Genomic DNA, 16903 nt, shown 5'->3' with positions numbered 1-16903 from the left:
TGGTAGACAGTGTCAGAAGCTGGCAGCGATAGACAGTGTCAGAAGCTGGCAGTGGTGGACATCCTCAGAAGCTGGCAGTGGTAGTGTCAGAAGCTGGCAGCGGTAGACAGTGTCAGAATCTGGCACCGGTAGACAATGTCAGAAGCTTTCAGAGGTAGACAGTGTCAGAAGCTTGCAGCGGTAGATAGTGTCAGAAGCTGGCAGCGGTAGACAGTGTCAGGAGCCGGCAGCGGTAGACGGTTTCAGAAGCTGGCAGCGGTATACGGTGTCAGAAGGTGGCAGCGGTAGACGGTGTCAGAAGCTGCCAGCGGTAGATGTGTCAGAAGCTGGCAGCGGTAGACGGTGTCAAAAGCTGGCAGCGGTAGATGGTGTCAGAAGCTGGAAGCGGTAGATGTGTCAGAAGCTGGCAGCGGTAGATGTGTCAGAAGCTGGCAGCGGTAGACGGTGTCAGAAGCTGGAAGCGGTAGATGTGTCAGAAGCTGGCAGCGGTAGATGTGTCAAAAGCTGGCAGCGGTAGACGGTGTCAGAAGCTGGAATGTGTCAGAAGCTGGCAGCGGTAGATGGTGTCAGATGCTGGCAGTAGTAGACAGTAGAAGGGGCTGGCAGCAGTAGACACAGTCAGAAGCTGGCAGCAGAAAACAGTAGTGTCAGAAGCTGGCAGTGGTACACAGTGTCAGGAGCTGGCGGTGGTAGGCAGTGTCAGGAGCTGGCAGTGGTAGTGTCAGAAGATGGCAGTGGTAGGCAGTGTCAGAAGCTGGCAGCGGTAGACGGTTTCAGAAGGTGGCAGCGGTAGATGTGTCAGAAGCTGGCAGCTCTTGACGGTGTCAGAAGCTGGAAGCGGTAGACAGTGTCAGAAGCTGGCAGTGGTAGACAGTAGAAGGAGCTGGCAGTTGATGGCGCATGCAGAAAAGACAGGTTCAAAGTGTGATAAGTGGGTATTGATTGGCAGTTCTACACATTGGTACTGGTTGCAAATGTCAGATGCTGAGATTGGTCGGAAGTGTGAAGATGGCAGTGGGGGGCTGTGGGAGAGGTTTACTATGACGGGCAGTGTTAGGAGCAGGAAGTGGTGGACAGTAGGGGAGGCTTACGCTAGCTGCCAGTTGTAGAAGTAGACAGTGGTTGGAAGTAGGGGTGGTGTACACTGATGGGCAGTCTTAGAAGCTGGAAGTGTTTGCCAGTAGGGGAGGCTTAAACTAACAGAATGGTGAGAAGTAGGCAGTGGTTGCCAGTAGGGTAGGCGTACACTGACGGGCAGTCTTAGAAGCAGGCAGTGTTTGTCTGTGGGAGGGGGCTTACACTGACGTACAGTCTAGAAGCAGGCAGCGGTTGGCAGTAGGGGAGGCTTAAACTGACAGACTGTGTTAGAAACAGGCAGTGGTGGGCAGTAGGGGAGGCTTACACTGACGGGCAGTCTTAGAAGCAGGCAATGGTTGTTGCTAGGGGAGGCTTAAAATGGCGGACAGTGTAAGAAGCAGACAGTGGTTGGTAGTAGGGGAGGCTTAAACTGATGGACAGTGTAAGAAGCAGGCAGTGGTTGGTAGTGGGGAGGCTTACACTAACAGGCAGTTTGAAAAGCAAGTAGAGGTTGGCACTAGGGTAGGCTTACACTGACAGGCAGTGTGAGAAGCAGGCAGTGGTTCGCAGTAGTGGTTCTTACCCTGATGGGCAGTGCTAGAAGCAGGCAGTGGTGGGCAATAGGGGAGACTGGCGGGCTGTGTTAGAAGCAGGCAGTGGGGGGCAGTGGGGGAGGTTTGCTCTGACGGGCAGTGTTAGAAGCAGGCAGTGGTGGACAGTAGGGGAGGCTTACGCTAGCTGCCAGTCTTAAAAGTAGACAGCGATTGTCAGTAATGGTGGTGTGCTCTGACCGGCAGTCTTAGAAGAAGGCAGTAGTTGGCAGTAGGGGAGGCTTAAACTGACAGACTGTGTTAGAAGCTGGCAGTGGTGGGCAGTAGGGGAGGCGTACACTGACGGGCAGTCTAAGAAGCAGGCTGTGGTGGGCAGTAGGGTTGGCTTAGACTGATGGACAGTCTTAGAAGCAGGCAGTGGGTGAAGTAGGGGAGGCTTACACTGACGGCAATTTTGGAAGCAGTCAGTGGTGGGTAGTAGAGGAGGCTTACACTGACGGGCAGTGTTAGAAGCACGCACTGGTTGGCAGTGGGGGAGGTTTGCACTGACGGACAGCAGGCAGTGGCTGGCAGTGGGGGAGGTTTGAACTGACGGACAGTGTTAGAAGCGGGCAGTGGTGGGCAGTAGGGGATGCTTAGACCGATGGACAGTCTTAGAAGCAGGCAGTGGTTGGCAGTGGGGGAGGCTTACACTGACGGGCAGTTTTAGAAGCAGGCAGTAAGTGAAGTAGGGGAGGGTTAAACTGACGGGCAGTTAGAAGCAGGTAGTGGTGGGCGGGGGGGGGGGGGTTTGCAGTTGTGAATGATGTCCCTGGTTGGCAGTGTTACAAGCTGGTGCTGTTTTGTAGTGTAAGAAGTTGGCACTGGTTGGCACTGACAGAAGCTGACACTAGTTGTAGGTGTGGCAGGATGGCACGGGTGGGCACTGGGGAAGGCTGCACTCCTGGAGTGTGTTAAGGGATAGCACTGGTGGGCAGTAACAGAAACCCGCACTTCATTGTTTTTTTTTTTTACTTTCATTTTTATATAGCGCAAACATTATCTGAAGCTGCCAGAGTGCTTTACGGTAGAAATATGTCCTTATGTGGATAGTTACAGAGGTTTAAAGAATTACCAAATATAGTTACATAAGTTCTAGAATTACAGAATTTCAAAAGGAAGCAAGTTATATACAGCAGTGACACAGTAGGTATATGCGGCAGTGAAACATTTGTAAGCACATGATTGTAACTGTAGTTGTATTTATATAGCGCTTACTAGACCTCATGAGGCGTCGAAGTGCCTTTTGGCGAGCAGCACGCTACTCCGGAACCCAAAAGGATTAGTGGTGGATTTGTATAGGGAAATGAGAGTTATTGTGAGCAGCGGACACATGAGTCTGTTAGATGGATTGAGTTGGGTAATCGAAGGATAGAAGAGGGAAGGGTCTAGAAAGTGTTTATTTGGAGATCACAGCAGTAAAATGAGGCTTGGAATGAGTAAAGGAGAGATGGAGAAGGGAAGAGTCTCTAGATAGGGATTAGGGAAATCATAGCAGTAAAATGAGGTTAGGGATGAGTCAAAGGACGATGAGGGAAGGTTTTAGAAAGGGTTGTTTGGGAGATCATAGTAGCAAAATGAGATTTGGGGTGAGCCAGCAGGGATAGAGGAGGGAAGAGTCTAGAAAGGGTTATTTGGCGATCATAGTAGTAGAATGAGGTTTGGAATGAGTCCGACAGTGGATGTAGTGGCGGCAGTGCAGATCAGTGCTGGGAGGTGAGTCAGCATGTCCTCACTGGAGGGGAATTGGCTGCAATGACTCAGCTAAAGTATCCTTGAAGCAGGAAGGCTTTTAGTTCCGTTTTGAGCGAGGTAGTGGTGCGAAGGTTTGGAGATAGTGAGTCCCTAATTCTTGCTGCAGCACCCAAGAAGGATTGCATGAGTCATTCCTTTTCAAAGGTTGGGGGTTCTAGCAGTAATGGTGTGGTGAATCGCAATGGCCTAAAATGCCCTGAAAGCGCGATGTTGTCCGCCAGGTAACGGGTAAAGGGTGTGGTCGGCCATATATAGGGTGACCAGGCATCCCGGATTTGCTGGGGCAGCCCCAGGTCTTCACGAGCTGTCCTGGCATATTTCAGAAAATGTAGCTCATGTCTCAGTTTTTAGAGAGGGTCGACTGAAAACGGGGGGCGGTGACTTTATGTTTTTCAAAGCAGGGGATTACAGCTGTTATTAGTGTTGTGTCCGGTACCGGACTGATAAGGACGGCGGGAGGTAGATGGGCAGCATGCACTCCGGGATCCGGAGGGATATAAAACACACACCTACGCTTGGTAGTGCGCTTCGGTGCACTGACCCGGATCATCCGGTCCAGCCCCCATTTATTTACTAGGGCCCTTCCGGGTCACAGACGGGACCACCCTCGCGTAAGCGTGGGGGTGTTCCCTTGAACATAACATTCCTCCTTTATCATGGCACAACAAACAAAACACATCACCGGTTGGAAAACTGCTCCAGTTCAAAAAGAGAGAGAGAGAGAGAGAGAGAGAGAGAGAGAGAGAGAGAGAGAGAGAGAGAGAGAGAGAGAGAGAGAGAGAGAGAGAGAGAGAGAGAGAGAGAGAGAGAGAGAGAGAGAGAGAGAGAGAGAGAGAGAGAGAGAGAGAGAGAGAGAGAGAGAGAGAGAGAGAGAGAGAGAGAGAGAGAGAGAGAGAGAGAGAGAGAGAGAGAGAGAGAGAGAGAGAGAGAGAGAGAGAGAGAGAGAGAGAGAGAGAGAGAGAGAGAGAGAGAGAGAGAGAGAGAGAGAGAGAGAGAGACAAGAGAAACGGGAAAAACACTGCATTTCTGTTCTCTAGTCCATTACAAAACCTCTCAGTCGAGACGACACCGTTGGATTGGCTCTGAGATGATATCTGTGTCCACCTCGACCTTCGCTCGCCTCTCTACGGCTTTCTGCTCCAGCCGCCCCTGGCGAATGTTCCACAACTGCCCCAGGCAGTGAGGGGACTGGCCCTGGTGAACCACTCTCCTCGTCAACATCGTCGCCCGTCGGGTCGCCACCCTCAGGCTCTGGCACCATCCCACTTGGTTGGGCCGGGCACCGGTATCTTTTGAATTGGGAGATGTTCCTGGTGACTGTCTCATGGCCCCTCTGGGCAGTGACCATCGTGCCCTTAACTGTCTGGATCACCCAGGGCTCCGGTTCGAACGGAAGGGAGAACTTCCCTCGTGGATGTCGATTTTTCACCAGCACCCGTTCACCGGCCACCAACGCGTTGCTCCTGGCATGGCGCCTCTGGGACATTCGGTCATTCTTGGCCCGCCTCTGTCGGAGGCGTGCGGATACTTGACGATACACAGGCAAGGATGGTGTCACTTGGGGAAAAACATCATTCAGCACCCGTTGATTGCACAGGGAACCAGGGCTGGCCATGGTGGTTGAGTGAGGCGTAAGTCTGTATTCCTTTACGAAGTTGTACAGGGCACACTCCATGTTCTGCTCTCGAGACATTGCTATCCGGAGCACTTTGTTCAGGGTGCGCATGAAACGCTCGGCCTCACCATTAGCCTGTGGCCACCGTGGTGTGATCTTTACATGACGGACACCTCGTGATCGGAGGTATTCAGAGAACTCATGGCTGGCGAATGGCGGACCATTGTCCGTGCGTAGCTCCTTGATTAGCCCATGGCTGGCCATAATTTTCTCGAACCGAGGTATGGTGTTGCTCGCCGTAATGGAGTCCAGTACTTCAACCTCGGGATATTTTGAGAAATCGTCAATGACAACAAGCATGTGTCGGCCATCCGGTAGGCTCCCAAAATCGGCACTCGCCCGGTGCCACGGGTGAGGAGGGATATCTTCCGTCACGATTGGGGCCGGCGGATCCGCTGGGCCTACCGCTTGGCAGAGCGCGCAAGACCGGACTGTCCTCTCCACCACACTGTCCAGATCAGGGAACCACACCTTGCTCCTCAGACGGGATTTTGTCTTGACTACCCCTTGGTGCGCAATGTGAGCTAAATCCACCACTCGCTGTTGTAATGACCTGGGGATAACCAGACGCGTGCCTCTCATCAGACATCCTTCGGGGGACACGGCCAATTCAGACCGGACGTTGTGAAGAGCCCTTAACGCCAGTTGTGCATCATCCGTGCGGTGTGTCAGGTTCTCCAACAGGGAGTGCCACCTTCCTGATCCAATCGCGGAGATCACCAACTCCCAGCAGTCATCCTGTTTGGTCGCCTCCAGGATGTCCTCGAGCCTGATGGGCAGGGGTCGGGAGCGTTCCACCACCAGCCTGACATACTCCTCCGTCTCCTGCGCTTCAGACTCCTCTTCTCGGGTAACTGGCCGGGCATGTCTGGAGAGGAAGTCCGCGGGGTTTTTTGTCCCCGGGCGGTAGACCACTTTGAATTGATATTCCTGCAGCTGCAGGATCCACTTTTCGATTCTCGGGGGTGGTTTAGACGACACGCCCATGAAGAGAGGAATCAGCGGTTTGTGATCAGTATGGACCGTGAATGGCTGCCCATATAGGTAGAGGTGGAAGTGACGACACCCCCAATGTATCGCAATCGCCTCCTTTTCGATGTGGGAGTATCTTTGCTCAGTTTCTGTCAGAGCCCGGCTCGCGTAGGCAACCGGGGCCCATTCCCCGTCCAGTTGCTTCTGGGACAATACAGCACCCAAACCGATGGGACTGGCATCCACCGACAGTTCAGACTCCCGGGTGGGGTCAAAGTACGCTAGGGTGGTTTCGGCGGACAGAGCGTGTTTGGTGTCTTGAAAAGCCTTCTCTTGGCTGGGGCCCCATTCCCAGGTTGCGGCGTTTTTCGTGAGGTCCCGTAGAGGTGCTGTTAGATTCGTGAGATTCCGGATGAAGCGACCACAGTAGGTGACCATGCCCAGGAAGCTTCTCACTCCGGTGACTGTGGTCGGGGCCGGTGCCGTCTGGATGTCTCGAACTTTGGCAGGGTCGGGCGACACTCCTTGTTGCGAAAAGTGATACCCAAAAAACGCTATCTCCTTTTTTAGGAATTCGCACTTCTCGCGATGCAACGTGAGGCCACTGTCCTGGAGTCTCCGGAACACGCATCGTAGGCAGTTCATGTGTTCCTCCAGAGTCGGCGCATGTACAAGAATGTCATCACTGACATTTATGACTCCACTGAGGCCAGCCAACACCCCTCTGATGGTATCCTGAAACACTTCCGCCGCGCTGGACACCCCGAAGCTGAGGCGCTTGTAGCGGCGCAGGCCCACATGGGTGGAGAAGGTGGTTATGGCTCTTGACTCGGGGTCCAGCAGGAGTTGATGGTAGCCCGCCCGAAGGTCCATCTTCGAGAACCAGCGCGATCCGCTGACCTCCGCAACGATGTCGTCGACAGTGGGCGTCAGATGGCGTTCCCGCTTGATGGCGTGGTTCGGCAGACGCATGTCCACGCATATCCGGACTTCACCTGGTTGCTTTGGTTTCCGGGCAATCACAATGGGGGAGACCCAAGGGGTTGGTCCGTCCACTCTCTCAATGATGTCAGCAGCCTCCAATTTCCTTAGCTCCTCTTCAACCTTGGGCCGCAGATGAAACGCTACTCTCCGATGCTTGAGAGCAACTGGTTGTACCGATTGGTCTATGTGCAGCCGCACCAGGTGGTCCTTCAGGCATCCGATGCCGTTGAACAGGTCTCGAAATTCTTCCACCAATGACTCGACATCCTCCAGGTGCACAGCGAACGCAAAGACCACCAGTTGCAGGTGTTCCGCCGTACGACAGCCCAACAGCATCCCCGTACCCTCCTTGGTGACGTACACCTTGGTGCGGACGGAGTTGGCCTCGTGGGCAATGTCGGTGGTGAAGACGCCTACCACAGTGAGTGGTGTGCCGGAGCCATAAGCAAACACCTGTATGGACGTTGGCTTCAGGACGGGCTGAGTTGGGAAGGATTTCAGCATGGACTGGGCCATTATGTTAATGGACGCACCTGTGTCGATCAGCACCGGCGTTAGATACCCTGCAATCTTGACGTGACACTTCGGTGCCCTTCGTCTCGGACATCCATCAGGCTGTAAAGCGTGAATTACATGGACCGTGCCTTCGTCCTCATCGTCATCCATGTCGTCTTCCTCAGTTTCGGGTGGAGGGGCATCCACCGCATTGACCTGCCGACTCTGTTGCCGCTGACGTCCCGCCGACCGGCACACTTTGGCTAGATGGTTCAGACGACGACATGCCGAACACCTTTTCCCTTGCGCCGGGCATACACCTTGGTGTGGGTACGGGCCTCCGCACATGTAGCAGGTACGGGACGATGATGGTGGTGTTCCGTGTTCCGGCTTCTTTTTGGACGTTTTCTTCGGGGTAGTCGCCACCACCGCGTTGACTGGCTCTGTTTTCACTTGACGTTGAAGGGCCGTTTCCATGTGTGCGGCGCGCACCTTGGACAATTCCTTGGATCGGCCCATGGTGAGAATATCCGCCATGGAGATTCCGGGCAGTTCGAGGACTCTTTCTCGCAACTTCACGGACGAACAGCCTTGGATGAATTGCGCCCGCAACTCGTCATCTGTGTCCGGTAGAGTACAGGTGCTAGCCAGTTCTTTCAAACGAGCATAGAATGTATCAACAGATTCCTCGGGTTGTTGCCGTGCTTGGCGCAGGAGGAAACGTTCGTAATCTGGATTCGCTAGGGGCTCAAAATGCGCGGTCAGGGCCGCTTTGAGTGTGGTGTAGGTGTAGGGAGGACCGGTTTCCACCACGGACTTGGCCAAACGGTGAACTGCAGCACCACCCAGATGCAGGAGCATGGGCCGATGTCGTTCAGGCTTGAGGCCGACCGCGGCAAAATAATTCTCCAGGCGCTCCAGCCACTCTTTCCACTTGGCCGCCTGGGCGGAAGGCGGGCCGTCCACAATGAACGCTTCCACCGGGGACACCGTCGTCATCTCGGCACTGACTGGTGGATGCAGATCTTGAAGACGACAGATGAGGCGCTTCAGGGGGTTGACACGGTCACAAACGGCCAAAACTCCGCACTTCTGGCGCAGGCCGCGGCAAAAATGCGGCCTCCAGGCACCCAGCAGCCAGGCCACAGGGACCAGGCGTCGAGCGTCGATGAGCACACTCCACGTGGCACCAGGCGGCAGCAGGTAAGACCCCCTGGGCAGGAATCAGCAGACACGGGCCCCCTCCTTCGCACCGCAGCCTCGCCGCTACACCGATGCTACCACCACAGCCAGCACACCACAGCAGGGACACTGACAGCAACTGACCGTGAGGAGTGGGCTGTAGGGGCGCGTCCTCCAATGCAGCACACGATGGGGCGAAACCAGGCAGCAGGCCGGTCGATGTGGGCGCTCCCACGCGCGCGTGGTGCAGGACGGCAGTAGTGACGCTGGCCGGGGACCGGGAGAAGACAGGAAGGCGGCCGGAACAGGCCGCGCGTATATGCACGCACGTGCGAAGATGAGCGTTCCGTGTGGCGGCCGCCACCGGAGCGGGTCAGGCAGCGAGGATCCAGCCGTCGGGGAGCGAGAGTCCGGAAGAGACCCCCTCGTCGCCAGTTGTTGTGTCCGGTACCGGACTGATAAGGACGGCGGGAGGTAGATGGGCAGCATGCACTCCGGGATCCGGAGGGATATAAAACACACACCTACGCTTGCTAGTGCGCTTCGGTGCACTGACCCGGATCATCCGGTCCAGCCCCCATTTATTTACTAGGGCCCTTCCGGGTCACAGACGGGACCACCCTCGCGTAAGCGTGGGGGTGTTCCCTTGAACATAACAATTAGGAAGCAATGTAATTAACAGGCATGCTGTTGGGCTTAAAAAGGGCATTTTACTTCTGCTCTGACTGCCTCTTCGGTAGTTCTCTGGTGAGGAGCGCTGTCATTCTGTGCACTTGATTGAAGCAACATTTTAGTCCTTTTTCGATTTCTGTGAAATGTCCTGGTTTTTGGCTGTAAAATTGTGGTCACCCTAGCCCTGTAGGTGATGCAAGTGGCTCTAACAGGCTCTGTTCGAAGCTGGCACTGATTAACAGTGTCAGGGGCTGGCTGCGGCTTGCAGGTTCCATCAGTGCGCCACCAACACGTCAGTCAGTCTAAAGGGTTACAGCCGGATGGGCGGATTTTTTAATTCCGCCGGCGGAAATGGAGGAATGCAGTAATTCCATTGCTAATAAATTCGCTCCGCCGGCGGAATTAATCAGTACTACACGAAATCAGGTAAATATTGGCGCACTCACTGGAAGCAGCGTTAGAAGCTTAACCAAGGCGCACTTTACGTATCACCAGGAGGTGGCAGGAGAGAGCTTTGTTCCAGTGACAGGCGCGCACAATGTAGCGCATTGGGTGATTTGTTTTTGTCTTTACCCTACCAAGTAAATGGCACTCATTTATTGTCGAAATCATGCTGCTAATATACTGTGGGGCATATTTACAAGCCCCTTGCGCCACTTTTGCGTCATTTTTGAACTGAGAAAAGTGACGTAAGAGTGGTGCAAGGGGCTTGTAAATAAGCCCCTATGTGCCTCATTTACCAGCCCATTGCCCCATCGGTGCGTCACTTTTTTTGGTGCGCCCGTGGCGCAGTGTGCCCACCCATATTTACAAGGCCACATGATAAAGTCACCGTGCTGACTTTCATGGCCTTGTATATATGGCCCCTTTCTGGCATTACTCTGCATGAAAGGGGCGTCCCATGGGTGTTGTTGTGGTGTTTCCACCTAAAACCCATGGAATCGGACACATTCCCAGATTCTACAAGGTTTTGTACACCTGGGAATGAGCCACAATCCTACACCACCCCGTAGGAGAGGCACTAAGAGAATAGATACTTTTATGTATAATGCTGCTTTATGCCATCAAGATTGCTTTTGTGCAGGGATATGTCCCTTCCTGCACAAAAACAATCAACCCCACGACGCAGGCACCCTTGCACTATGGTGCAAGGGTGCCTGCCCTGCCACATGACAGCCAATTGTGTGCCAGCGTAGGGGAAAGCACACGGATGCATTTGTTAATACGACGCGTCCAAGTGCTTTGAAAATGACGCAGCTCAGCACAGCACAATGGCTTGTGGCGCCGTGCTGCGTCTTTTTCTTGTAAATGAGGCCCGAATTCAGTGAAAGTTCAAAGCCTTATAATGATCGAAAGGAAGCAGAACAGGGAAAGTTCCCGCCTCCAACAAGATGAGAAGCTGTCCGGCAAGCCAACAGCCACAACAGACTGCTTCTCAGCGTCAAGGTGGTAGGTGGCAGATGAACACGTACCTGGGCATGCTGCCAGCTTTTCAGAGCTGCGTGCAGGCCATTTATAGATTAACAACCAAGACTGGGGGGGGGGATATTGTATAATTAATGTGCGTGGTACAGGAGACGGGGTATTATCGCCAGCAGTACCACATGTTTGGCTGCACTTCCAACACAGAATGTGATATCCGGGTTATTACCACATTACATATGTTATTACCACATTGGTTTACTACACCAATAGCACCCCAATGTACGTGATTGGAGGGAGCAGTGAGGCTGAACATCAAGTAACCCAGTCTAGTGTGTGCACCAGTGGCCGAGGCCTCTCAACAGGCTGATAAAGGAGGCATGGACAAACTATGCTACCTGCCCCTCACCAGGAAGAAATAAAGAAAGAGCACTAATCAGAGCCGGCCTCTTCCTTCACATCAAGCCCATTGGCACAACGTGAAGCATGACTTGTCAGAGGCACCCTTCATTCCCAGGAGTCTTAAGGTGGCTTGGAATAGAGAGGAGGAGAAGAGAGGGGGAGATCGAGAGGGGTGGGGTAACAGAGGGAGAAGAGAATTCAAGAGGAGAAACTAGAAAGTGGAGATAGCTTGAACTGCCACATTTCTGGAACAGGAGCCAGTGCAGCTGCTTTTGTGGGGGTGATGTGGGTATGTCGCTGGAGGTCCAGGATGACTCTGATGGCGGAGTTCTGGATGGTCGAGTCTTTGGAGGAGGTGGGCTGGTATTCCTGCATAGAGTGCATTGCCGTAGTCCAGTCTGCTCGTGACAAGGGCCTGGGTGATGATGCGCCTTGTGCCCTGGGGGAGCCACTTAAAGATCTTGCGTAGCATGCGCAGGATGAAGAAGCAGGAGGATGTGACGGCGTTGACTTGTGAGGCCATGGTAAGTTTATTGTCAAGGATGATTCTGAGGTGTCTGGTAAGCTGGTGGGGGCCCTGAGTGTACTGTCTTCATGATGGAGGTCATGTCCTGGTGGGTGAGTTGGCTTTAATCCGTTAGCTGGGCGATTGGCCTGCTGGGGTGGTTGATGATGTCAGACAGTTTGGGCTGAGGGTTGAAGTTTCTGTAGACCAGGGCTTCTTGTTGTGGAAGAAGTCAGCAAGGCTGTCACAGAGTTCTTGTGAAGGGGTGACTTTGTTGCCGTGGTAGAGGGGTTAGAACATTCCTTGGGGTTGTTGGGGCTGACTTCAATTTCTACTGTGAGGGCACTTTTCTTTGTTTTCCACAGTTGGTGGTGGTAGTGGTAGATGCAGTTGTGTAAGTAGTTCTATCGCTGGCGTTTCTGCTGGGTCTCCATCTCCTCTCTGGCTGTTTGCTGTGGCGTTTGGAGTCCCTGAGGTCTTCAGTGTACCAGCTAGCTTGCATGTTGGTTCTTCTGTGTATGGTGTGTTTGACCTGTGCGTGGGTGATGCCTAGTTTGTGATCCAGGTGCTGACGTTTCTGACGCTGAGGTCCAGGTTACTGGTGTTTTCTGGTTAGTTGGATATGAGCGTGTTGGTCCAGTCTGCTTCTGGGACTTTTCTCCAGCTGCGGCCAGGTTCACTGGGCCTTGCTGGGCTGGGGGCCTGTGAAGTGGTAATGCTGAAGTAAACCGTCCAGGTAAGCTGGGTGGTGTGGCTGTATGGAATGGAGGAATTAACTTAAACTTCACAGGAGACGACTTGAAAATGGAGGGGTGAAGTGTGGAGGGTCTCAGCCTCCTTCCATGTACCAAATCGTAGAGCAAGAGGGGGTGTGTATGTGGGTAAGTGTGTTGGGGGTTTGTCCAAATTTGGGCAGGGAAAGCATGTTTTTATCCTGGATAAAAAATGGCACCCATTTTGCTTAGAGGTCTAGTTTCTTGCCCATGCAGCATACCTACTTTCCTTTTCCATTGCACCTTTCTCAAATGTTTGTGCTCCGGCCTGTGTCTATTAAACCCTTTTTAATCTCTGTAGAACAGGACCCGGGCGTAAGCTTCATAATGTTGGTCACCGAGGCCTTGCCAAACTGCTTTATATGATGAAAAAAGCTATTTCTGAAATGCCTCCTCCTTTTAGGTTCTGGATCTTAATTTGGACATTGAACTCTAGGAAACATTAAGGCCTCTCAAAATTGTTTTCAGTTGCAAGATCTCATAAGGCACTGGCAGTGATCCGGACGGCAGGAGCTCCACCCAGAACCATCATCCCAGGCTCCTGCATTGCAGTGAGTCCATCCTACAGAGTGGCAGGAATTGGAGGATGGCACAATATGCCCCTCGCATAATAATACACCTGAAGATACAACATATTTCCATATTACACACAACAGGCGCAACAACAATACCATTCTTTTGAGGCCGTAAAGAAAAGATTGAAGGAGACGTTGTTGAGGAACCTGCTCCTTTTCCTGGAGATGCTCAGAGTGGTCAAAGACAGGAGCACTTCTTCATGTCACCATATACGGCCTGTCACTGGCTAGATGGATGGGGACCCTAGTGGTCGCAGCCAGCGACTTGCCAATCATTAGAAAGAGGGCCCGCAACAGAGAGTGTGGTACTTTAAAATTTGGGACCGCGTAGGAGGCAGGGCCCTACCCCTGTCTATTCCGGTATTAGCGAACCGCGAATGGTCAATGCGGTATGTACAAGTGCTCTGTATAACATTTCATCGATAAATGCACTATGTATACGATGTTACACATTGACTTCGTGGGTTCCATCTTGGAGCGGTGGCCATCTTATGGTTGCCCTCACATAGGCTACACATTACGAACAAGTACGGGCCTTTAGAACACATGTGCCTTCCATTTGACTTCTCTGTGACCTGTGCAGCTTGGCTCCGCTGCCCCAGGTCAGTCCGGTCTCACGAGCTCCCCGTCCTACGGCCACCTGTGATTAGCACACCATAAAGCCCTTTCATCCCACACAAGCCTCGGGCTAATCTCTTTCACACCTGACTCTTCCTGCTTTATGGCTTGTTTTACAAACAGGAGATGCCCGTGTTTCTTGGGGCCTGCTGATATCTGATGTGGGATCTGAGCCTCGCTGGGTGAATAATTGTGGGCTGGCTTAACTGGAATGTGGGATGGTCATCATGACTCTGCCTTTTCGTTTGTAATGAATACATGTGAATGACCATATCGTAAAACGAGGAATGTGTGCCTGAAGCATGATATTTTGTATTTAAGGAGAAGCCAGTTTCTGTAAGTTTAAGCAGTCTCCTGAGAACATACATTGTGTTGTACTTCTCGGATACCTGTAATTGGTCTGCAGCCAATAAACTGATCTTTGACTTCACCCAGAAGACTCTGTGTTTCTGTGGGTCTGAAACAGGAAGAACTCGAAGTCTTAGGGTGTGTTCCCCTGCACCGCTGGGTTCTAAAAACCCAGTACTTCAGTTGGCGTCCAACTCGGGGCGATTTCAGCGGTACCGGTCCAAGCCAGAGGTTCGTGAGGAGCTTCGTGTGGAAATTCCGGAGGAAGGCCGCCACTTCATCGACCCCTGCATGTCGACGTGGTCCGAAAGTCTTTTCTGCGAGGTTCTCCGCGTCCCGACGGCTACGAAGGACTGCTGCCCTGATTAATCGCCCTGTTTTGGACCCTTGACGATTTTGGTAGAGTGAAAAAATCGAGAGAGTCTTCTGGTGACGCCATTGATCATCGATATTCAGTTAAGTATAAGTGGAGCGTCTCCCAGTTTGTGTGGTATCCTTCGGGAATTTGGTATCCTTCGGGATCGCTTTGATTTGGAACTTGCAAGTGCCAAAGCCAGAGGACTCGTGTATTCACGAGACTATCGTATTCGATAATCCTTTGAAGTTTGAAACTAGACTAGTGAGCGAAGATGCCTGGTTCTAGTGTATTTGGAAGATTGTTTTGTTTGGGTTGTAGAAGGGATTCCCAATTAGAGGATTCATGTCAGGTTCCTCCAATTGGAACTCCAACTTATGAGCTTTATGTAAAACATGGCGTGGGCCCCATTGCATATAATGAAGTATGGATCCGATACACCAGAAAGGACGGTGTTTTAAAATGGCCCCAAAATGGTAGTTTCGATTCAGATATTTTAGATAATTTGGACGTTAAGTTGTTTAAAAAGAAAGCCCGGCCAGCGATGTTTGATTCTTTCCGCCTATGGCGAAAGGAAGCCAAACAGAAGGAAATTAAGCTAGCGAAAAGGAATAAGAGAGAAAAAGGTATGTCAATGATGCAAGCAGCTGTGCAATTTAAAGATAATCAGGAGGAACAAATGAATGAACAGTTACATAAACAGCGCAAACTAGGGATCGATAAATGTTACCCAGTTTTGTCACCCCTAGTACAAGATGAGACAAAAGAGAAAAAAAAGGATTGCCTAATGTCCCATTTGCTAAGTTCACCACCCCCGTATGCGCAAAATGCCACAGCGCCTCCGCAGCTCGTGAATGTGCAGCCTCCAGTTAATATGCCGCAAGCCTTCCCACAGCCGCCAGCTCCTCCTCAGCTGGCTCCTATCCCTACAGTGCAGCCCTCTCAAGGGCCGCCAGTTTTGTTACCTGTTGCCCCCGCGCTTCCTGCGACTTTGCCTAGTACATCAGCTGCCTCCCCTGGCGCTCTTTCTTACACTACCCAGGTACCTGTATCTGCATCCTCTTTTCTTCCCTCTGTCTTTCCCCCCGTTTTCACCTCAACTTCTCCTTCAGCATGACAACGTCTAGCTAATGTAGTTACTGTTTAATGTCACCTCTCTTTGGGTCATCTAGTGTGACCCCTGGTTTACAACGTAAGCAATTGCGCAGTCAGCTGCCTGGTCCTGAAGAGAAGGAGGTGTTAGATCATCTGGCGCGTAGGTGGATTGGTTTCCCTTCACTCTATGAGGTGGAATCAGTTGTTAACGTTTTTCATCAATGGGATGCCCCCAAACAGAGGTATGTCTTTGACAAAATGTGTGAATGCCTCTGTGAGGAATTGGAGGATCATGGTTCAAACACAATCCCGCAGGAATTGTGTTGAGTGCGATTTGATTTTGAAACAGGTACAATTGTGGGTCGCGATGTAGATAAAGCGGTTGCGACTTTACTGTCCTTCAGAAATGGCGATTGTCAGCAATCATTGTTCGAACAGGAATTCCCTGTGGGGAAAAAGGTAAAAGCGCGCCAATATCCGATGCGTGAGGTTCCTCCAGTTTGGAGACCTGCTGATCTAAATGCTAATCCAGCTGTTCCAGCTCATTTTCAGCGTGTTTGGGTGCATGTCCCTTGGAAACGATCTGAAGTAATAGTGCTTAAACAGACATTGCCTGACCCCCGTAAGAACCCTGCAGGATATTATAAGGAGTTATCAAAAACTGCAGACTCGTGTGTCATGAATCTGGCTGACATAGATATGTTGTTCGGGAGTGTGGTTCCACAGCCTTTATGGGGATCCATTCGTAATACGGATCATGCTGCTGAACTAGGGGGCACATGGGCTAATATCGTTGCTGCACACACTAGACAAGATGGTGGCGCGAAGCCTGACCCTTTGGTAGCAGAACTCCCTGGTAGAATTATTACATACATGAAAACTTTAATGCCCGCGATGCGCGTGAATTGGGATAAACTATCTGCATGCAAGCAGAAGAAAGATGAAACAGTGTCTGATTTCTTTACAAGGTTTGAAGAAACGTTTATCGACCACAGTGGTCAAGACATGAGTACTGAAGGTGGCCAACGGTTATTTGTGGATACATTTGTGCAGAATCTACTTCCCGAGTTGTGTAAGACATTAAAAGATTTAGAAAGTTCTTGGGCTGTTTCCTCTTCAGCGCAAATACTGGCTACTGCACAGTATTACGAAAATAGAGATAAAGACGAGAAGGATAGAAGAGACAAGAAAACGAAAGAATTGAAAACGAAGGTCCTCTTGCAGCAGGCTTATCCGCCACGTGGAGGACAGAATAATTATAGGCAAACCCAAGGTATCTATCAGCAACCCCAACAGTCTCAGAATAACAGCAGATGAATGGGTATTATCAACCACGTATCCCTATAGGTCCCAATCAATGTTCATATTGCAGAGAGGAAGGTCATTTTAAGTATAGTTGGCCTAAATT

This window comes from Triturus cristatus, chromosome 9 (genome assembly GCF_964204655.1).
Source record: "Triturus cristatus chromosome 9, aTriCri1.1, whole genome shotgun sequence".
NCBI classification, from domain to species: Eukaryota; Metazoa; Chordata; class Amphibia; order Caudata; family Salamandridae; genus Triturus; species Triturus cristatus.
This window is presented reverse-complemented; position numbering follows the sequence as displayed.